The 23,443-nt window shown below is 37.2% G+C and overlaps 1 long non-coding RNA gene across 1 annotated transcript; it reads left to right on the top strand.

Moving 5' to 3' along the window:
• Positions 1–15,953: 15,953 nt before the first annotated feature.
• On the top strand, positions 15,954–23,082 carry LOC144991165 (uncharacterized). The gene is made up of 3 exons (XR_013655104.1): positions 15,954–16,174; positions 19,266–19,392; positions 19,598–23,082. It is a non-coding gene; the product is annotated as an uncharacterized LOC144991165 (long non-coding RNA).
• The last annotated feature ends 361 nt before the right edge of the window (positions 23,083–23,443 follow it).

Genomic DNA, 23,443 nt, shown 5'->3' with positions numbered 1-23,443 from the left:
AAGGGCATAGAATATTCTCACTTTAATCTCAGAATTCTGAGATTCTGACATCCAGACCCACTAGGCAGTGCACTTGTGATCTTCACTGGTGTCCATGGATCCACCTTTGTCATGGTAGGAAGAACACGTCAAGTAAGGGTGGGGTCATAGGATAGCACAAGGGTTAATCTAAAGTATGTGAATGGTGATTGCGTGTGTTGTCTCTTTCCCAGAGCTGCATCATCCTCCAAAGCAATGAGATCACTGTCAATCTCCTCCTTCTTTCACTTTCGGCTTTTCCTATCAGGGGCCGCCACAGCGAAACAACCTCTCTTTTGAGGATGAGTCGCATGGCTAATTTGGCAATGTTTTACGCCAACGCAACCATCTCAATTTATCCAGGCTTGGGACCGGCACAGAAGGGAACAGGGAGCAGCCTGGATTCGAACCCTGGTTTCACAGATGGAAGGCGCCGCAAACCAGCACGAGCTAAACTGGCTCCCACATCACTGTCAATCTACACAGAAGAAAAAAATATAAACCCTTATTTCCGGATTATAAACCACTACTTTTGTCACATGCTTTCAACCCTGCGGCTCATTCAATGATGCGGCTAATTTATGCATTTTTTTTTCTTTTTTTTAATGCATTTTTTCTAACAGCCACTAGGGGCAGTTGATCAGAAAGGGTAAGAGTGAGATAGGGGGAACATGGTATATGTGTCGAGGAAGACACAAGTTTAATGTAAATTCCCGCTTTGTGAATGAAAAGCACGAACAGGCCCTCATCATGGAAAATGCATGAAAAAGCGCATATGACGCAGCTTTCAAGTTAAAAGCAATTGTTGAACACAGTGTGAAAAAAATCCACCATCACCAACGGGTTCGGAAAAGCCAGTCTGCTGCGTGACGGAGAGGAGAGCGCACGCTCAGGAGTGAGTTTGCCTCAGGATGACAGTGACAAACTGAGTGACAGCGACGGAGACACTGAGAGAGTGTGTGGCGAAGAATATCTGACGCAATTCCAATCCGACACTGAGGAGGAAGACTTCCATGGTTGCGGTGCACAGGAGGAAGATGAAGAAAGCTCTCAGTGACTTTTACGTTTATGTTTTCTAAACCAGCCCTGTTAGTGCTGTGTTACAGTGGGTGTGGAAGAAAACTTCAGGCGCACACTCTGCGCAAAGGCATGTGCCGCGCAGAGGCGCACGTGCTTATAAGTTACTGCTGCTCTCAGTGACTTTTTTTTTTCTCAGTGACTTTTACCGGTATGTTTTTTTAGCACTGTTTGGAAAGAAAAGCTCAGGTATATTATTAAAACTTTGAAAACTCTTTCTGTGTACCGTCTTTCTTTGTAAATATATCATGTGTTGAACCTTTCCTGCAATGACTTTTTTTCTTTCTGACCGTGAACGGAAAATGAAGGGGAGATCCTCTCAGCCGAAGGCGGATCTTCCTTCGGGGTTCACGTCCCCGTTTGGACCCTCAGAGCCCTCCAGAGAGAATATAGAATCCTTCACTGTTCTCCTGGGGGAAACCTTTTATTACAGTTCCCCTTCACTCTGTATATCAAACATGAACGCACACCTAGGGGTGTGATGATAACCGCATCATGAGGAGAATCTCATCAACTTGTTTATTTTGATTTTGATTTTTTTTTAAAGTTCTGCATATGGTGCGTGATTTGAACTATGATAAACACATTCATCTTTGCTAATAATTTACTTTTTCTCCAAGTCCTGTGTTCAAACTTCAAGGGCTTCTGGGGGAATTTCCATTGTATTAATTTCCATTACAAGCTGCGTGCGTTCGCGACACGGCCGAGGATTTTGTGTTTGGGGTTGGGGGAGGGGGGTTGCAAGAGTCCAGACACTGCGACTCGTGCTGCTTCATCACCGCTGTGATCAAAAATCCCACACTGCCACTGCTCTATGTGCACCCCCAACACACGTGCGCTGCGGGCTCTCGCCTCCTTCCGCTGCATGCGCTCCGTCCTCTTTCTTACACACGCCCGCGGTTTCAGTACATTCAGTACATTCTACAACACATTATTCAATGTGGACACATGCGGCTTAAAGACAGCTGCTTATGTATGTACAAAATGGTTTATCCTTTGAAAATGTAATGGCTGCGGCTTATAATCAGGTGTCATCCACAGTAAATGAATTTTACTCTATGTCACTGCAAAAGTGATAACTCGAGCTTCTTTCTTGCTATGTGCAAACCTTTGACATAAATGTACTTGTTTCCCGTTTATTTGCCCACTAAAACTGGACAACTGTGATTATGACTATGGCTATGAAAAACCACCTGAGAAAAAATAGTAGACTGCAAAGGGCCAGTCATCTATTCTGCAGAACTACGTATGTAATGACGTAACATTCAAGCATCCCGGTACTTTCAAAACCCCAGACTTAGATTAAAAATAATAATAAACTGTAAAGTTTGTAGCAGGGCCAATAGTCGTGGGTGCTAACATGCTTTGAAAATAGTCAACACAATGCTGTGGTTCTCTGTTCCTCGAAGACAAAACTGCAGTTGCCATGGAGACGCAATGCTACCCTGGAGTGTCACGTGACTTCCACCTCCTGAGCTTTATTTAAACTAGCGCAGATACAGAATAACAAAAACTGTGTGGTGTTGTATTAAATGTTATGAAAGGGGATGTCTCAGTAACGGAGCCCCGTCGTATGCAGAGTGTTTGTTAACCATTAAGATGATAAAAAGAGAGAAGGCGTTACATGACGAGAAGGCTGAAAACGAAATGTTATGGAAATGGACTGTAAATTAAGATCAGTGGGCATCACGTAGTTACAAAAACAAGACAATCTGTTAAAGACACACGTCGAGAAGGAGTATCTTCTCAAGACTACAAAAATGAGATTATGAGGTAGTTGTTCATATAAACACGCACAATGAGGGGTGCTAAACCTGTCTAGACACAGAGCCCTTTGATTCTGAAGGTAAAACGTGCATTACGTAGATTAATAAAATATTCTATAACTAAAAACTCAGTAAAACTGTGGTTTGTGCTTTAGGTAAATATATTTAACCCCGATAAATGAACAGCATCCTGCACATTTAAAAAAAAATACCTCATATCTATGGCGTTTCATCTCTGCCATAAAGTGAAAGGGCGTAAAAACAACTGAGCAGGCGTTTTCAGGAACTGAGTGAGTGAACCTCACAACCGTGCAGGCGCATTTCTAACCGAGCAACCCCATATTCTTAAACTGCACGGCTGCAGTGTGTTAATTTTTTTACGTATTCATAAAACTGAAGCATCTCGATCTTAAAAACAGTCAAATTAGGAGTTGTTTTCTTTATTTTGCACTTATGTATGTAAAATTAAGCATGGAGAAGTAACAAATTAATACTATTTTCCACTTTCTTATCATCAAAATTAAAATATGTGAGGATTTGTTTAAATTTTATAATAATATTACAATTAAATATGATGTTTACGGACTTCCGGAAATGGCCGGTAACTAGAAAGTCACGCTCGACTCTGCTCTCTAACAAACACTGAACTATCCGTCAAACAGACGATTTGAATTGCTCCAAACAGCAAGATAGATCTGTGAAAATGCCCGCCACAGGCAAAGGAGGTAAAGACAAGCCAAAGCCATCCGCAAAATCTAAATTGACGGACTTCGGGTCGCCAATGACGGAAAAGCTAACCGCTAATGCGTATGGGCCTAACACAGATGATGACAAATTTTTTACAAACCTTTTTTTAACCATTTCTTCACTCCCAGGAAATAATATCATAGGAGGAGATTGGAATTGTGTCTTGGATCCCTCTTTGGATAGATCATCTGGATGTGACCAAACTCACCAAAGAAGTAGGAATATTATCCAGAATTTTATGAAGGAATTAAAAATTGTAGACATCTGGCGCCACACAAGACCCAAAGATATTGAGTATTCCTGTTATTCTAAAACTCACAACACATACTCTCGCATAGATTACTTTCTAATCTCAGCAGAATTATTATCCAATATAAAACAATGTTTTTTCGATAGTATAACAATATCAGACCATGCCCCATGTAACATTTTATACTCTCATAATAACCTTAAAATGGATCCACCCAGGTGGTGTCTGCACCTAAAATGGCTTAAAGATGAAAATTTTGTTGAATTTATAGGTAATAAAATCGATGAATATTTTACTATAAACACTACTCAAACTTCAGCCAGTGTAAGATGGGAGGCATTTAAAGCTTTTATAAGAGGGCATATAATTTCCTTTACTTCATCAAAATCAAGAGAATTGCGCAAAAAAAGAATACAATTGGAAGAAAAAATAAAAGCAACTGAGGAGAAAGTTTATAAAGAAAAAGATCAGCAAGCTGAAAAAGAATTAGAAATTTTGAGAGCTGAGTACAATAAAGAATCAACAGATCGTGCAGCCTCAGATATCTTGAGGTTAAACCAAACTTTCTATGAACAGGGAGACAAACCTGGAAAGATCTTAGCCTGGCAAATTAAACAATTGGAGGCCCAAAAAAACATAACGTCAATAATTAACAAAAGTGGCATGACCATAATGGACCCAAAGGAAATAAATACAGAATTTAAAAACTTTTTCTGCAATCTTTATAACTCTTCTGATAAAGTAAACCATGAAGCTCAAAATGCATTTCTTGATAGACTACCTATTCCGGTAATTCCAGGGGATTTCAAACAGCAGCTAGAAGATAATATAACTGTAGAGGAAATTAAAAAGGCCATAGAAAATACGTGCTCTGGAAAGAAGGCTGGACTGGACGGGTTTCCAATAGACTTTTATAAAACATTTCAACATAAAATTCTAAAGCCAATGTTAGACATGCTTCAAGAATCATTTAATAATGGAGCCCTTCCTAAATCTATGACCTGTGCTCTAATCATCCTACCTAAGCCAGGAAAGCCAAGTAATAAATGTGAAAACATGAGACCTATAAGTTTACTAAACTCTGATTTAAAAATAATCTGTAAAATTTTGGCTATGCGTCTGCAGAATACTCTCCCTCATGTTGTTCATAGGGATCAGAATGGTTTCATTTTAGGACGCCAGGGCTTGCACAATGTTCGCAGAGTGTTAAATATCATCCATGGGTTGGAAGACACTGCAGACCAGGCCCTGCTTTCTTTGGATGCAGAGAAGGCCTTTGATAAGGTAGAATGGCCTTTTCTTTTTAATGTGTTGGCAAAACTCGGCTTCGGTGAAACATTCCGCAAATGGATTCAACTACTTTATACAAATCCAACTGCTGAAATTTTAACAAATAGAAATATCTCTGCTCATATCGAAATTAAACGTGGGTGTCGGCAGGGATGCCCTTTGTCACCTTTGCTGTTTACCCTCGCAATAGAGCCACTCGCCATAGCAGTGCGTGCTCATCCAATCATCTCTGGTATTAAGATTAATCACGTGGAACATAAATTGTCACTGTACGCAGATGATATAATTCTATATCTCTCAAACTTAGACTCATCTATACCTGCTCTACTGCAATTAATTGAAGAGTATGGTCACATATCTGGCTACACCATAAATAAAACTAAATCGTCCATTTTACTGCTGAACGAGAATCAAAGAGAAGGGTCACCAACAGTAATAACGCATTTCAACTCATGAATGAGGCAGAGGTGCGTCTCTCTTCTGTGGAGGATATACAAACAGGCATGAATGCTGAAGTTGTGAAGCTGGTGAAAAGCAACAAGTATTTGGAGGAGAAAATAATTGATTTGGAAACAAGATCACGGATGAATAATCTCCGTCTTGTTAATCTGCCTGAAGGTGCAGAAGGCTCCAACATATGTGGATTTTTGGAAAGCTGGCTGCCTGAAGCCCTGGATATTGCTCAACAGCGACAGCCTCTAACCATTGAAAGAGCACATCGGGTTGGGCCGAAAAGGAGTTCAGATGCACCTCCAAGAACGCTGATTATGAGGTTTCTAAACTTCAGTCATAAGGAATTGGTGTCCAAAGCAGCAAGATCCAAAAAGGAAATCCTGTATAAGAACCAGCGTGTGAGAATCTACAACGATGTCGCAACAGAAGTACATAAACAACGTAAGCAGTTCGACACCGCAGTCCAGCATCTGCGCCAGCTTGGATTGAGGCATGGGATCCTATCCCCAGCTACACTGGTGGTCACGTACAAAGACGCTGTGCACAAATTCACCAACGCAGAGGAGGCCCAGAGCTTCATATCCAAGATCCAAGAAGACAAAGGGGTAAAATAAAGAACTACTAAATGGAAATTTTGCCTGACAAAGTAAATATATGGTAACGGTTTAATACATAGGATAAGTTCATTTTTACTACTACCACTCTTAACTAAAGTGTAAAGGAGACAGCTGGTTGCAATAATAATAAATACAGTTTGACCTTAAGTATTAAGAGTGTGGACTTGGGTTTGAAGTTTATTTTACCATGTTTGCAAGTACAGGGAAAGATATTACTATGCAGGAAAAGTTATTTTATGTTAAAACATTTGTCAACACTATCGTAAATACATTTAGAAAACTATAATATTGTATATATGTATGTATATACAATAATACTAACAATATACTTCACACAAAATTGTTAAAGGAGCAGTTGATTGTGTTTCTAAAGGATAGAATTTGCTCATGAAACTAGCAGAGGAGGGTGGGGTTAGGGGTTTGTTTCTACAAACAAATAAGTTCGTAATGGACTGCGGCTGGAAGCAGAATGTATCTGGGGGGCGCCCAGTTAGCTGGGAAAAAAGGGGTTTTGTTCTTTATGTTGTTCATCTCCTAGGAGATATTGTCCATGTGTTTTTTTACCTCTCAGACCTGTTAATAAATGCAGCAAAGTTTATCTAACAGCGCTTAAGTGACACACAACTTTGAAATTAAGTGCACATCTTGGAACTGCAGAGGCTTGAACAAAACAAAAAAAATTAAACAGGTTATGAATAGGATAAAAGATATTGGGTCCAAAATTGTTTTCTTCCAGGAGACTCACACTCTGGAAGAGGATAATGTCAAAATAAGCAGAAGATGGCAGGGGTCTTTATATGCAGCATCTCATATCTCAAGAGCACGTGGCGTTATCACACTAATTCATAAATCTGTTCCTTTTCAAGTCCTAAATGTTATTAAGGACACACTTGGCAGATATCTGATTCTTCAGGGTTCCATCCTAAAAGAGACTATCAATCTGGTGAATGTGTATGGGCCTAACACAGATGATGACAAATTTTTTACAAACCTTTTTTTAACCATTTCTTCACTCCCAGGAAATAATATCATAGGAGGAGATTGGAATTGTGTCTTGGATCCCTCTTTGGATAGATCATCTGGATGTGACCAAACTCACCAAAGAAGTAGGAATATTATCCAGAATTTTATGAAGGAATTAAAAATTGTAGACATCTGGCGCCACACAAGACCCAAAGATATTGAGTATTCCTGTTATTCTAAAACTCACAACACATACTCTCGCATAGATTACTTTCTAATCTCAGCAGAATTATTATCCAATATAAAACAATGTTTTTTCGATAGTATAACAATATCAGACCATGCCCCATGTAACATTTTATACTCTCATAATAACCTTAAAATGGATCCACCCAGGTGGTGTCTGCACCTAAAATGGCTTAAAGATGAAAATTTTGTTGAATTTATAGGTAATAAAATCGATGAATATTTTACTATAAACACTACTCAAACTTCAGCCAGTGTAAGATGGGAGGCATTTAAAGCTTTTATAAGAGGGCATATAATTTCCTTTACTTCATCAAAATCAAGAGAATTGCGCAAAAAAAGAATACAATTGGAAGAAAAAATAAAAGCAACTGAGGAGAAAGTTTATAAAGAAAAAGATCAGCAAGCTGAAAAAGAATTAGAAATTTTGAGAGCTGAGTACAATAAAGAATCAACAGATCGTGCAGCCTCAGATATCTTGAGGTTAAACCAAACTTTCTATGAACAGGGAGACAAACCTGGAAAGATCTTAGCCTGGCAAATTAAACAATTGGAGGCCCAAAAAAACATAACGTCAATAATTAACAAAAGTGGCATGACCATAATGGACCCAAAGGAAATAAATACAGAATTTAAAAACTTTTTCTGCAATCTTTATAACTCTTCTGATAAAGTAAACCATGAAGCTCAAAATGCATTTCTTGATAGACTACCTATTCCGGTAATTCCAGGGGATTTCAAACAGCAGCTAGAAGATAATATAACTGTAGAGGAAATTAAAAAGGCCATAGAAAATACGTGCTCTGGAAAGAAGGCTGGACTGGACGGGTTTCCAATAGACTTTTATAAAACATTTCAACATAAAATTCTAAAGCCAATGTTAGACATGCTTCAAGAATCATTTAATAATGGAGCCCTTCCTAAATCTATGACCTGTGCTCTAATCATCCTACCTAAGCCAGGAAAGCCAAGTAATAAATGTGAAAACATGAGACCTATAAGTTTACTAAACTCTGATTTAAAAATAATCTGTAAAATTTTGGCTATGCGTCTGCAGAATACTCTCCCTCATGTTGTTCATAGGGATCAGAATGGTTTCATTTTAGGACGCCAGGGCTTGCACAATGTTCGCAGAGTGTTAAATATCATCCATGGGTTGGAAGACACTGCAGACCAGGCCCTGCTTTCTTTGGATGCAGAGAAGGCCTTTGATAAGGTAGAATGGCCTTTTCTTTTTAATGTGTTGGCAAAACTCGGCTTCGGTGAAACATTCCGCAAATGGATTCAACTACTTTATACAAATCCAACTGCTGAAATTTTAACAAATAGAAATATCTCTGCTCATATCGAAATTAAACGTGGGTGTCGGCAGGGATGCCCTTTGTCACCTTTGCTGTTTACCCTCGCAATAGAGCCACTCGCCATAGCAGTGCGTGCTCATCCAATCATCTCTGGTATTAAGATTAATCACGTGGAACATAAATTGTCACTGTACGCAGATGATATAATTCTATATCTCTCAAACTTAGACTCATCTATACCTGCTCTACTGCAATTAATTGAAGAGTATGGTCACATATCTGGCTACACCATAAATAAAACTAAATCGTCCATTTTACTGCTGAACGAGAATCAAAGAGAAGGGTCACCAACAGTAATAACGCATTTCAACTCATGTCGTTTACATATTTAGGTATAAACATTTTTCCGAATATAGCACAAATAGTTCAAAATAATTATGATTCCATAACAAAAGAAATAAACGACAGTATTAATAGATGGATGCAACTTCCTACGTCACTAATCGTTCGAATTAATGTCTACAAAATGAACATTTTACCAAAACTACTGTATGTTTTCCAAAATATCCCTCTGCCACCTCCTGACAGTTGGTTCAAAATTATAAAACAAATGATTCTGTGTTTTATATGGAAAAACAAAAAACCTAGGATACGGTTATCACTCCTCCATCTGCCTTACAGTGAAGGAGGACTACAATGCCCTAATATAATGTGGTATTACTGGGCTGCACAGCTTAGGTCAATAAGATACTATTTTACAAAAAAATATGCCCCACAATGGACAGAAATGGAAAACCAAACTTTAACCCCACCTTTGTCTCTTTTTATATTTTCAGACTTGGAAGCTAACTTGAACAAGAAAACTAATAATCCAATGGTTAAAAACATGATCAATGTTTGGTATAGTGTAAAAAAAGCAATAAAAGAACAAAATACGCTATCACAGCTTAGTCCTATTTGGGCAAACCAGCAATTTGCAGCGGGCAAAACAGATGCGGTGTTCAAACAATGGGCAATGAAGGGTTTGGAAAAAATACAAGATCTGTATCCAGATAGCTCCTCAGACATGATGTCATTTGAAATGCTACTATCAAAATATTACATTAATAGAAAACACTTTTACAAATACCTACAATTAAGAAACTTTATTAGAACAGAACAAAGAACCCTTTTAAAACCACAAAAATCTCAACTAGAAGAATTCGTTACCAAGGACAATAAGAGAGGAGCTATTTCAGAATTTTATAATTTAATACTTACAAACTCAAAAGAAAATGCAAAAATGAAACTTGATGCATGGAGAAAAGACCTAGGAACAGATATATCAGAAGAAGAATGGCAAATAGCCTGCACAAAGGCACAAAAGCAAACAATTAACTCAAGATTGAGGCTATTACAGTACAAGTGGCTGATGCGAGTTTATATTACGCCTGTTAAATTAAATAAATTCAATGCCAACATACCAGACTCCTGTTCAAAATGCAATGAGGAAAAAGGTACACTTTTTCACTGTATATGGGACTGTAGAATAATAAAGCAGTTCTGGTCTGTAATCAGAGAAACCATTAAACAAATAATCTCAAAAGAAATATCATTGGAACCAGCCTTTATTATTTTGGGAATCTATCCCAAAGACAATAGATATTCCAGATCAGAAAAATCCCTTATAGACATGTGTTTACTGCAGGCTAAAAGATCAATAGCAATTAACTGGAAAAACTGCTCAGGACCAACACTAAAACAATGGACTAAACTGATGTTAACTGTACTGCCGATCGAACGCATAACATTTTTCATAAAAGGAAAAAAGAACTCGTTTGAAGCAGTTTGGAGACCATTTATTACATTTGTTGAGGGGACTGATCTGTCAGACAGTGATGTTTGAAACTTTAGCATGTACCCTGTACTGTGAACTATAAGCTGAATTACTGTTTTATTACTGTTTTACTATTTTTTTTCTGGGAAAGTCTCTGCAGGAAACATATCAAGGTTTCGTGTTTAAGTATTCAAACTCATATTGAATATGTGATAAGACAAACAGCCTACGGTGTCTGAGAGGAAAATGTTTATTTCTTTTGTCTTTATATATTTTTATTTTTGTCTTTAATTTTGTGCTAGTTTGTGTTTGTGTGTGTTGGAATGTAAAATACAACAAAAGAAAAAAACAATAAACATATTGTTGGAAAAAAAAATATGATGTTTACAAAACATTCTAATTGGTTCCAAAACTCACGGGAAAATTTACAAAAGTAGAAAAGGTGAAGAACTGATTCAGGCAAATCATTACAAAAACTACAATTATTTTGTATATTTGAGAATTTGGATATAACCATATTTGTGGGGTAAATGTTATGTAGAATTTTTTTATGTATTTCTTTAATCTTGTTATTTATACAAAATGTATCTGGCAGTAGCCAAGCTTGTTTCCAATTTATATCATTTAAAAGATTATTCCAAAAGATTTCTCCTTCTGATGTGATGTTTCTTTTTTCACTTAAGGTATTACGAATATATTTGTTATTGCACTTTTTATTGAGAATATCAATACCATTGATTAATAAAGGAGAGTCAATTTTAGAGGCTTCCTGATATTTAAGGTGAGAGGTCATCAACTGAATTAATCCTGAGGGGGGAGCTTTCATTACACTGTTAAATTCTTTGCTTGTTACTGGAAAACACATTTTATTTAGAAACCTGCCATAATCCAAAAGGGTCCCATTCTCATCAAAAATGAGAATTTTTTTTTTTTTTATCTACCCAGTTTTGTTTAAAAAAAGATTTATTCTGTATTGTTGTGTCTTCATTGTTCCAGATTATACTTTTGTGTGGTGAAAAATTATGACTGTAACATAACTTCCAAGAAAGAAGAGCCTGCTGATAAAAATTCGAAAGATTGACAGGAATCTTTTTGATATTATAATTACATTTTAATAGAAATTGAAGGCCACCAATTCTATTAAAAATATGGAAAGGGATGAAGTACCAAATTGAATTTGAGTGTTGAAGGCATTTTTTAATCCAGTTAATTTTGAATGTATAATTCAAATCAGAAAAATGTATGAGTTTATACCCCCCTTTACATGAGGGGGCATAAAGTTGTTCTTTCTGGAGATAGTGACGTCTATTTTTCCATGCAAAATTAACTAAGAGATTATTTATTTCTTTGGAAGTTGAATCAGGACCAAATAAAGATAAGGCAGGATAAATTAGGGCCCGAGCACGGAGTGCAAGGACCCTATTGTAATTCGAATGTTTATTATTATTATTATTATTATTAGGGCCCGAGCACGTAGTGCAAGGACCCTATTGTATTTACTCGGATTATTAGGGCCCGAGCACGGAGTGCAAGGACCCTATTGTATCTGTTAGGTTTATTAGGGCCCGAGCACGGAGTGCAAGGACCCTATTGTATCTGTTAGAGTTATTATTATTATTATTAGGGCCCGAGCACGGAGTGCAAGGACCCTATTGTATCTGTTAGGTTTATTATTATTAGGGCCCGAGCACGGAGTGCAAGGACCCTATTGTATCTGTTAGGTTTATTATTAGGGCCCGAGCACGGAGTGCAAGGACCCTATTGTATCTGTTAGGTTTATTATTAGGGCCCGAGCACGGAGTGCAAGGACCCTATTGTATCTGTTAGGTTTATTAGGGCCCGAGCACGTAGTGCAAGGACCCTATTGTATTTACTCGGATTATTAGGGCCCGAGCACGGAGTGCAAGGACCCTATTGTATCTGTTAGGTTTATTAGGGCCCGAGCACGGAGTGCAAGGACCCTATTGTATCTGTTAGGTTTATTATTATTAGGGCCCGAGCACGGAGTGCAAGGACCCTATTGTATCTGTTAGGTTTATTAGGGCCCGAGCACGGAGTGCAAGGACCCTATTGTATCTGTTAGAGTTATTATTATTATTAGGGCCCGAGCACGGAGTGCAAGGACCCTATTGTATCTGTTAGGTTTATTATTAGGGCCCGAGCACGGAGTGCAAGGACCCTATTGTATCTGTTAGAGTTATTATTATTATTAGGGCCCGAGCACGGAGTGCAAGGACCCTATTGTATCTGTTAGAGTTATTATTATTAGGGCCCGAGCACGGAGTGCAAGGACCCTATTGTATCTGTTAGGTTTATTATTATTATTATTATTTTTCTTCTGCCGGAAGAATCGCATTTTTGAGGCCTTTAACATACCCCAAAACTCACCAAATTTGGCACACACATCAGGGGTCGCGAAAAATTTCGTATTTTATGAGAAATTGGCATGGGTGCGCAAAAATGGCTCGACAGCGCCACCTACACTGACTTTTGTCCCGACGCCCCGCATACGCTTTAACGTACAAGCTTGATTTTTTCAGGGCATGTTCATCAGATGGAAACCTACAAAAAAGTCTGTAGGTACCAAGCTGTCAGTCGCACAGGAAGTCTGCTATATTGATGTCAATATGTCATTTTTGCTCTATTTTGGACATTTGCAGGCCTCCTTCTAGAACGAACTCCTCCTAGAGATTTGTGAATAATGACTCCAAACTTTGGTTTTGTAAACTAGACACATGTCCGATGTTAAATTGCAAAGCTTTTAAGTTTTTACAGAAGTTTGTGACCGTGGCGGCGCGTAGAAATTCGACGTTGTTTCGAAAACACGCCATGAAAAGAAAAATGGCCATAACTCAGCCATGCATAATCCAATCTGATCAAAAATTGATATGCATGATTGTAGTCTGACTCTGAACACATCTGCAGTGAAAGAATCTGGAAAAAGTGTAGCGCCACCTGCTGGCAAGAGGAAATGACATGTTTGACTTGGAGCATCACTGCTCCGAGTAGGATGAGCCGACACACCTGAAAATGACGTCCACCTGTTGAAAAGCCATTGAAGTTTACTCTGACAAAAAACCATAACTTTCAATGCGGGGGTGTGGTCGTGACAGAGCGGCAAAGTTGGGCATCTCGCTATGCACACAAAAGTTGCTCTCACGTGCACATTCCTTGTCCAATCTCACTGAAATTCAATGGATATGATGAAGCTTCTATTCTGAACCCATGGATATGACAATCTTGGACGAGCTCTATAGCGCCACCTAGTTATTGCATTGGGCACATTCTGCCCTGTATTTTCTCTTTGCTTTGTCCGATGTGCATGAAATTAAAACTGGAGATACTCAGAAGGGTCCTCTCTCATCATGTAAAGTTTCATGGGTGTACACCTGACGGTGCCTGCGTAACAGGAAGTGGTCGATTATGTGCACCCAAATAATAGAAATTTATTATAAATCAGCCGTTTGTCTCAGGAAGCTGAGATTTCAGAATTAGATGCCTTTAATAACCTCCAGCTTTGATATGTAACACTATAGGGTCTACGAGAAACTTCATCACTTGATTTTTTTAATGAAATTTTGGACTGAACAAAGATTTTTAGCATAAATTCTGTTTAGGTTATCAGCACCAAGAATTCAACTTTCATAGGCATTTATGTGCTACTGCTTCCTAAAAAAATTCAGAATGATTGAAGTTACAGGTGACATCTTAGAGAGCATTACATCCAAAAAGGTCCGAAAACGTCTTTTTAGGCAAAACTACAAACACCTATTTTTTTTCATAACTTAATCATCATATATCAACACCATTTATTTTTTCAAATGTAGGGATCTGTGTTTGCTGCCTTCCATATTTTTTTCAGAAGTCCAGGTGAAACAGATGATTTTAAAAAAATCCTGATTCATCCCAAAACCTGTGCTTTTTCCGTCTGGACTCCAAACAAGTGTGTTTTAAAATTACTTATGCTTCAAATATCCACACCAAGTTTCACACGCATATAGCTGAACATGTCTAAATGCTTCTTGAATATTCTTTACAGATATAAAATGAACTGGTCAACTGTAGGATGTCATTTCCTCTTACATGCTTAAGTCTTTTCCTCATGCTGCAGCCTGCTCCTCAATCATCCCTGTTGCTGGAGTCAAATTTCACCCCCCCCCCCCCCCCCCCACACACACACACCAGCTGCCAGTTCATATGCTAACTAACCCAGAAGTGAGGTGACAAGAGTTTAGACACAAGAGGGAGGGCAGACTGCTTTTTCATTTGTTTTGTATGTCTTTCATAGATTTTTATGAACAATCATTGCTTTTCTAGTCATGTAAAATGCAATTAACCTAATATTTTATCTTTTTTTTTTACAAACAAAACATATGAATGTGCTCCAAAACAAAACCCAACTCTCAGTACAGTTCTACAGATGTAACATAAGACTTAGACAGTAAATGTCTCTTTTATCCTTTTTTAATCAATGCTGCAACTTCTTTTCCTTAATATAAATCCAATGAAATTAAACTACAAAACCAAAAAACACAACGTATAGCAAATTTCTCTAAATAAATTATGTGTATATACAATATGTAGCACTTTTAAACAAAATAATAACAAATCCTTCCAATACAAGCACAGAAAAATGGAACACAAAATTTAAAACCCAAATTTGAAATGGCAATTTTAAAAAGATAATTTTTTCAGCCTGCTAAAAGTGCACAATTGTAAAAGCTCTTTTATATAGACAACTGTTTGGTTGCTTAGAGCTCTAAATATAAAAACAATGCCTTTATGGACGTGGCACGGATGGCACGGATGTTCAGCAGGGTAAACCCCAGGAAAGCAGTTGGACCTGATGGAGTTCCCGGAAAGGTTCTGCGGGCCTGCGCCGATCAACTCTCCCAGGTCTTCACAAAAATCTTCAACCCGTCGCTAGCTCAGGCTTTCATCCCTGCTTGCCTGAAGCAATGACGTCACAACCCCTGATTGGGAAAAGTTTCTTGTGAGAATTATCTAACAGAATCACCCACAAAACATTTTTTTAACACAGACATAACACAAAGAAGACAACACACCACCACTTTGGGATTGGAATGTAATTTTATTAGATTTTAACCCTTTGGAATCAAACTAAAAACGGAGCTGTCTGATTGGTCCATGGGAGAACTCATGCCAATGGGGCAGAAACCCAACAGCCAGAATGTTCCCTAACGGACTAATGATCAATACAATAATTACTATAAAATGTTCTACACATACATACGGAACTAAACGAAGTAGAACATCTATTATTTCATGAAAACAATAACATGTAATCAACCTACTTCATCAAATACGAACGATAAAAGGCATGCTGGGAAACCATGAGTGAAGCAGCTGGTCAAGACATTGATCTCAGGGTGTATTCATCTCAGCCGTCCCTCTGCTCGACCCCTGCTGGACGACTGGAGAATCACACCCCACAGAGTATTTTGCTGAAGCCTGCCGAATTTGAGCAAATCAGTTCTTTTTAGAACTTCCTCATTTCCTCTACACTTCGATCTTCGACGCCCCTGACCAGCAAGGAAGACTACCGGACCCCCAGTGAGAAGAACTCGACCCGGTTAGACGCGCCGCACCAGGACGCCTTCAGTTTGACTGTAGGTTTGTCACCACCATTTTGAATTTCCCCGCGACTTGTAAACGAACCGTTACTTTAAATCGACCATCGAACCTTTTTTACATGGCCACAATGACTACTCACCTTCTGATAATCAATTTTATTGAATAAAAAACCGTAAAAGTTGTTTAAAATCGATAAGACGAACGTAAATAATTTGACCTTTTACTTCGTTGAACCGGGAGTGATCGCTTCCATTATGATGCGAACGTAAGTTTTAAAGACTTTTTAAAGCAAACCAACCGACGAATTTTCTTTTTAAACGGACACAAACGTACAAAATGACATGTAGAATCGATTCTGATCGACAAACAACAAGTTTCTATCCGTTTCAGAGATCGTTTTTTTGTAGTCTATCCAACCGCGGTCAAGTGAGCCGACATCTGTGGAAGTGCGGTCACGCCAGCCGTCACTGACTCTTTGCATGCGCGTTTACATCATAGTTTACGGTACACACGTCCAGCGAGCTGGAAAGACGGCATAAGCGCTGATATCACCCATATCAGTTACCCATTATAGAAATGACATGTACTGTACTCTGAAATAAATGAGAGTTATTGCATGCCCTGTATGGTTATTTAATGTAAAAATGTTTTCATTTGGATTGCATGTCTGTTCATTCCATAATAAACCACCAGAAATAACGTGTTTTGTCTGAAATATAATCAATCAGACACATTCTAAAAGTGAGATTTAACACTGACAAGAGTGTTTTGTGGGTTGTTGAGCATGACATGGAATGGTTCACATGTTCTATTATGACTATGTAAGAGGAAGCCTGAATTGGTCTAATATGTCAATATCTTTACTTTTCTACAGTCAATTTTCATCAAACTTGCTGTGATGATCATGAACATCATTACCAACAATAATCCAGTGAAAGTTTTGCGTCACCTTTGAAAAAAGTGGTATTTTGGATGGTTCACATGTTTTACTTTAACCACAAAGGCTGGATGCTTAGGAGAACTATAACTTTAATTTCTCTGATATTCTCCAGTCCTTTTTCTTCAAAATTGCTGGGATGATCATGAACATCATTATTAACCATAATCCACTGAAAGTTTTGTGTCACCTTTGAAAGAAGTGGTATTTTGAATGGTTCAAATGTTCAACTATGACTATGTATGAGGGAGGATGAATTAGACTATAATGTCAATATCTCTAATACTCTCCAGTCAATTTTCATCAAACTTGCTGTGATGATCATGAACATCATTACCAACAATAATCCAGTGAAAGTTTTGCGTCACCTTTTGATAAAGTGCCCTTTTGAATGGTTCACAAGTTTTATTTTAACTATACAAGCAGGATGCTTAGGTGTACTATAATGTCAAAATCTCTAATTTTCTCCAGTCAATTTTCTTCAAACTTGCTGTGATGTTAGTAAACATTATTACCAACAATAATCCAGTGAAAGTTTAGCGTCACCTTACAAAAAAGTAGCATTTTGTAAGGTTTACATATTACACACTGTCTGTGAATGAGGAGACCCGAATTGTTCTATAACTTTAATATCTCTAATTTTCTCCAGTCATTTTTCTTCAAACTTGCTGTGATGTTAGTAAACATTATTAACAACAATAATCCAGTGAAAGTTTTGTGTCACCTTTTGATAAAGTGCCCTTTTGAATGGTTCACAAGTTTTATTTTAACTATACAAGCAGGATGCTTAGGTGTACTATAATGTCAAAATCTCTGATTTTCTCCAGTCATTTTTCTTCAAACTTGCTGTGATGTTAGTGAACATCATTACCAACCATAATCCAGTGGAAGTTTTGCGTCACCTTTTGATAAAAAGCCCTTTTGTATGGTTCACATATTACACTTTAACTACATTTGACGGAGCCTGTATTAGACTATAATGTCAATATCTTTCATTTTCTCCAGTCACTTTCCTTCAAACTTGCTGTAATGATCATGAACATTATTACCAATAATAATCCAGTGAAAGTTTAGCGTCACCTTAAATGTAGCAACTTTAGAAAGAGTTGACAGGACCAGATGTGAATTTACTTGGAGTTTCTTCATTTCTGCTTGATTCCATTCCATGTCATGCTCAACAACCCACAAAACACTCTTGTCAGTGTTAAATCTCACTTTTAGAATGTGTCTGATTGATTATATTTCAGACAAAACACGTTATTTCTGGTGGTTTATTATGGAATGAACAGACATGCAATCCAAATGAAAACATTTTTACATTAAATAACCATACAGGGCATGCAATAACTCTCATTTATTTCAGAGTACAGTACATGTCATTTCTATAATGGGTAACTGATATAGGTGATATCAGCGCTTATGCCGTCTTTCCAGCTCGCTGGACGTGTGTACCGTAAACTATGATGTAAACGCGCATGCAAAGAGTCAGTGACGGCTGGCGTGACCGCACTTCCACAGATGTCGGCTCACTTGACCGCGGTTCTATCCACCATCTTTGTAGTTCTCGTTGAATTATTCGAACATTGTTTTTACGGTTTTTAAACCACATTAACAAGCGAAACTCCTTTCTAATTGATTAAATACATGTCAGTTCACATATAATACCTTTTAAATGCCTGCTGACCCGTGAGTATTTCCACTGAAGATCAGTTCCAACCTATTTTGTACTTTTTAGGTTTTAGGTTCAATTTTCAGTGTTTAATAATCTCATATAGGACACATGTTAAATTTATTTGTGTATAAATGTTTTCAAATAGTCAATTATTAGTGTATGGCAGCCACTATGAATATATTTGCAGGAACACACACAGATCTTAAAATGGCTGCTTGGCCTGCTGATTGATTTTAAAGTTCTTAGTAGTTTATAAATATTTTTATGGTCTTGGGCCTTCATATTTATCTGATATGATTTTAAAGTATGAGCCCCTGTGGACCCTGAGGTCCTCTGATACAGGCCTTTTGGTTATCCCACACACGGCAAGGCCTCATTCAGTTGTAATGGACCTCCTCTATGGATTAGCCTCCCAAAGAGCATTTAGCATTTTATGTCTATTAAAGTTTATGTACTTATTTTTTTTTAATAAATGTTAATTTTTGTTATTTCTTTTACATTTTATTTGTAACTCCAGAGTTTTCCTCTGAGGGATCTTCCACACCAGTGACTGAGCCTTTGTCTCGACAACAAAGAGAGAGGAGCTGTTTGCTGGTTTTTCCAGAGCACCTTTTTTTTGTAAGCCATTAAAGAGTTTGGTAAAGGTAAGTTAAATTTGCAGTGTTTAATAATCTATTATAGGACACATGTTACATTTATTTGTGTAGAACTATTTTCCAATAGTCTGAATATATTGTTTTATGTTTTTGATTATGGGTCTGTGTTGTATAAATGTATTGCTTTATGTATACATAATAGAAATGAGAATCTTATTTTAATGGTGGTTTCATTTTTATATCTTTTTTTTAGATGCCACGAAAGAAGGGATTTAATATGCGTCGCACCAAAGTGTGCAAGGTTCAGGAAGAAGGTAAAACTTCTGGTTGTGTGTGTCAGGAGCAAATACAGAAGCCTTTGATTTCTGGAATGAAAGTAAGATTAACAAATTCAAGTGATAGTACAACATCACTTACATGTTGTGTTGTGGCTGCAATCAACCATGTTGTTGCTCCAGTGTGTACATGGAGGGACGCTGATGTTGATAATATTAGAAATGAAGGTGTGCAGTTGGTTTGTTCATTTAATGGAAGTGATGGATGTATAAACAATTCCAAAAAGTTATTCAAGGTTTCTGAAAAGCTCAGTGTGTTTGGAAGAATTTGGGATGTTGCTATCAATGAGCCTGTGTATTCTAGTGATTCAAAGAATGAAGATTTTTCACTGTTGTATGAAATGATGCAGGAGCGACTGATGGAGGAAGATCTGTGTTTGTTGGATTTGCAGGGTTTCGTTTGTGCTGTCATTCATCACAAAGAGTATTTTGTTGTGGTTGATTGTGGTGCACGAGATTCATCTGGAATGTTTTCTAATATTGGAACATCTGTGGCTGTTTTCAACAGTTGCTTTAATGACTTGATGTTGCACATTTGGAACTTGAAAAAGTCTTTGAATGCAGAATGGTTTGGCATTAGTTCAATGTTTGTGAAAGAAGCTTCTTGGGATGGGTGTAATAATACATTTGGTTTGGGAGCAGAGGATGCACGTGTGAATCAGTCAGTTTTGGGCAAAAGACAGACTGGTTTTATAAAAGAACATGTTCAGGAGTTAAATGACAAAATTGTGGTTGGCGAACAATGTAAAGTGTTAATGGAATGCAAAAATTCATTGAAAATTGGAAAAAAGGGCAATAATTTAAAAAAAAATCATCTTCAGTGATTTTAAATGAAAACAATTGTAACAGATTTGACACAGAACGTTGTGTAAGGGGATCTTTTCATCAAGGAGATCGGCAGCTTCAAAACAGAGGTGTGCAGTGCATGGCAATAGCCCTGGTGAGTTTGGCTAAACACACGGATCGTAGTGTTTTTGAGTGGGAGGCAACAGACTTGGACCATGTTGTGTTTCTTGGTGATCAGCTGTACTCCTCGGTGTGTGAAAACAAAATCATCCCTGGAAATTTGAAGTTTTTGTCAGTACCTGATTTGCCCATGGATTCTGAAATTGATGGTAAATTATTTAAGTTTGAATATGGTGAATATGTTTCTGGGATTGTTAATGTGAGTAATGGTAAATTTGTTGACAGTGGTGAAGTGATAACTCTTAAAAAGGGACTGGAGCACATGCTTGTCAAGTATAAAACATGTTTTTTGACCATAGGCAGTAGTACTTGTGCTGTTATTTCAGAAAACGGCCATTATGCTGTGGTGGATTCACATGCACGCAGTGGTACTGGAATGGCAGATGTAAATGGAAGAAGTATTATCATGTACCTTCCTAGTCTTAATGATTTATACAATTATATTTGTTGCTTGAGTATTTCACTTGCAGGGAAAGAAATGGCTTTTGAAATTGCATCCGTTGCTGCGACTGACAATGATCATAGTGAGAAAAATAAACAAAGTGTGCTTGAGAAGGATTGTAAAACTGGATTAAATACTGAGTCACAGTTTGGTTTTGGGTGCAGTTTAGATGTTCAAACTAGTTCCTTACCGTTGCCTGAAAGTAACAGAAAGCGTAAGCTTTTAACTGGGCAATGTGAATCAAAGAAGACAAAATGGTATGATGCTAATGAAGCTAGTTTGGATGTTGAGTTTATTGGTGAAGTTTCATCAAAGAAACTTGAGTTTTATCCTGTTGATTTTGATGTTACACAAGCATTGTGTAAACAACTGAATGTGCATTGTGAAAACACTGCATGTGCTAACCCTCTAGAGGTTGGCATGTTGGGAATTCCATGTCAAACTGATCATATAGTAGCTGATGGCAATTGCTTTTTTAGGGCTTTGTCCAAAGTTATTAGTGGTACTGAGAAAAATCACATAAAGTTAAGACGTTCAGTTGTTACACATTTACAAAAAAATGTTGGAAATTATAGTTCTCTTTTGAGATCTGAAAATATGTCTGTGGATGAATATCTCAATGTTTCTAAAATGAGATTTTCTGGTAGTTGGGCTACAGAGGTTGAAATTCAAGCTACAGCTGACTACTTGGGTGTGAGTGTGTATACGTATCACAATGAACGTTGGTTGAAATATGCCTGTCAACGTAAAGCTATCTCTAAACAAGGCATATATCTGCAAAATATAAATGAGTGTCATTATGAAGTTGTAACTTGCGTTCAAATTTTTCAGCAGCAGCGTTGTTTTGGGTTTTGTAAATCTATGGAAAATAATATTTTGGGTCATATGAGGCAATGTAAAAGGAACTCAGAAATGCTTTCAGAAGGAGATTGCAAGAGTGTTAAACATAGCAGGTCTGAAGTTGGTGATTGTAACGATGTTTTGTGTAGTGCATTGGTTAACAATGATCACCAAAACAGTGAAATTGTGCAAAGTAATAATTTAGTTGAAAGTGTTTTCAGTTTTCATCCATTGTCATTCGAGTCTGCAGTTTTGTTGTCAAAACATCTGGATTTGGATTTTGTGAAGCAGAATGAAGACATTCCAACTAATAATGTTACGCTTGGTTCTATTTGTAAGACAGAGGTCCTATTAAATGATGGCAATAGTTTTTTCCGAGCTATTTCTCGAGTCATTAGTGGTTCTGAAAAGTGTCATAGAAGAGTTCGACTGGCTGTTGTTAAGTTTATGCTAAAAAATAGTGACATTCATATGAAGTTGCTTTGTCAAGGATATGCCACAGTGTCTGAGTACATTCTGAAGTCACGTATGAAATATGTTGGCAGTTTTGTATCTGAGATTGATATTCAAGCTACTTCAAATTTTTTGGGAGTAGAAATTTTTGTACACAATGGTAGCATATGGAGAAAGTATAATCCTGTGAACAAAATACTTGGAAATCAAGCAATTTATTTGCGGGAATGTGATAAATATTTTGAGGTTGTTGTTTGTGTTCATTGTAGTGGTAAAGCTGGATGTGCCAATTGGTGTAAAAGCAATAGTATTTGTTCTGAGAAACCACTGCTTAGACGCCGTTCTTTTCAACCATATGTTACTTGTGATTCAGTTGCTGAATCTTCTTTTTCAAAGTATCTAAAAAAAAGTAAATCGTTTTACCAGAAAGTGCAGTATCAAATAATTGAACTGCATAAACAGAAGAAAAAAGATATAAGTAAAAGGAAATATGCATCTGATTCTTTGCATAGATCCAGAGCATTGGAATTGAGTAAAATAAATAAGGAAAATGCTATCTATAGAATGTGTGTTAAACAACGTAGTTCTGCAAAATATAGAACTGATGTATTACACAGAGATCGTGTTAAAAATTTGAGTAAAAACAAGTATAAATGTGATTTGTTACACAAACATAATGTTAAGGAAAGGAGTAAAATAAAATATCAGAGTAATGATACTCATAGAGAAAATGTTAAAGCATTGAGTTCTAGAAAATATCAGAGTAATGATACTCATAGAGAAAATGTTAAAGCATTGAGTTCTAGAAAATATCAGAGTAATGATACTCATAGAGAAAATGTTAAAGCACTGAGTTCTAGAAAATATCATCAAGATCCTCACTTTAGGAAAAGTGTGGTGGATGGGATCAAATATAAGCGACAATTGAATAAAAAACAGTTGGAAGAGTTTGATGTTGTTATGAAACAATTTTTGGATAAAGTTAAAGATGGACCTGGGTTTGTTTGTTGTGTATGTCATAGGTTGTTATTTGAACATCAAGTCTTACATTGTAAAAAAGAGT

The sequence above is a fragment of the Oryzias latipes genome, chromosome 3 (genome assembly GCF_053564925.1).
Source record: "Oryzias latipes strain Hd-rR chromosome 3, Olatipes_Hd-rR_3.1".
NCBI lineage: Eukaryota > Metazoa > Chordata > Actinopteri > Beloniformes > Adrianichthyidae > Oryzias > Oryzias latipes.
Note: the sequence above shows the minus strand (reverse complement) of the source record. Positions and strands in the feature narration are given on the sequence as shown.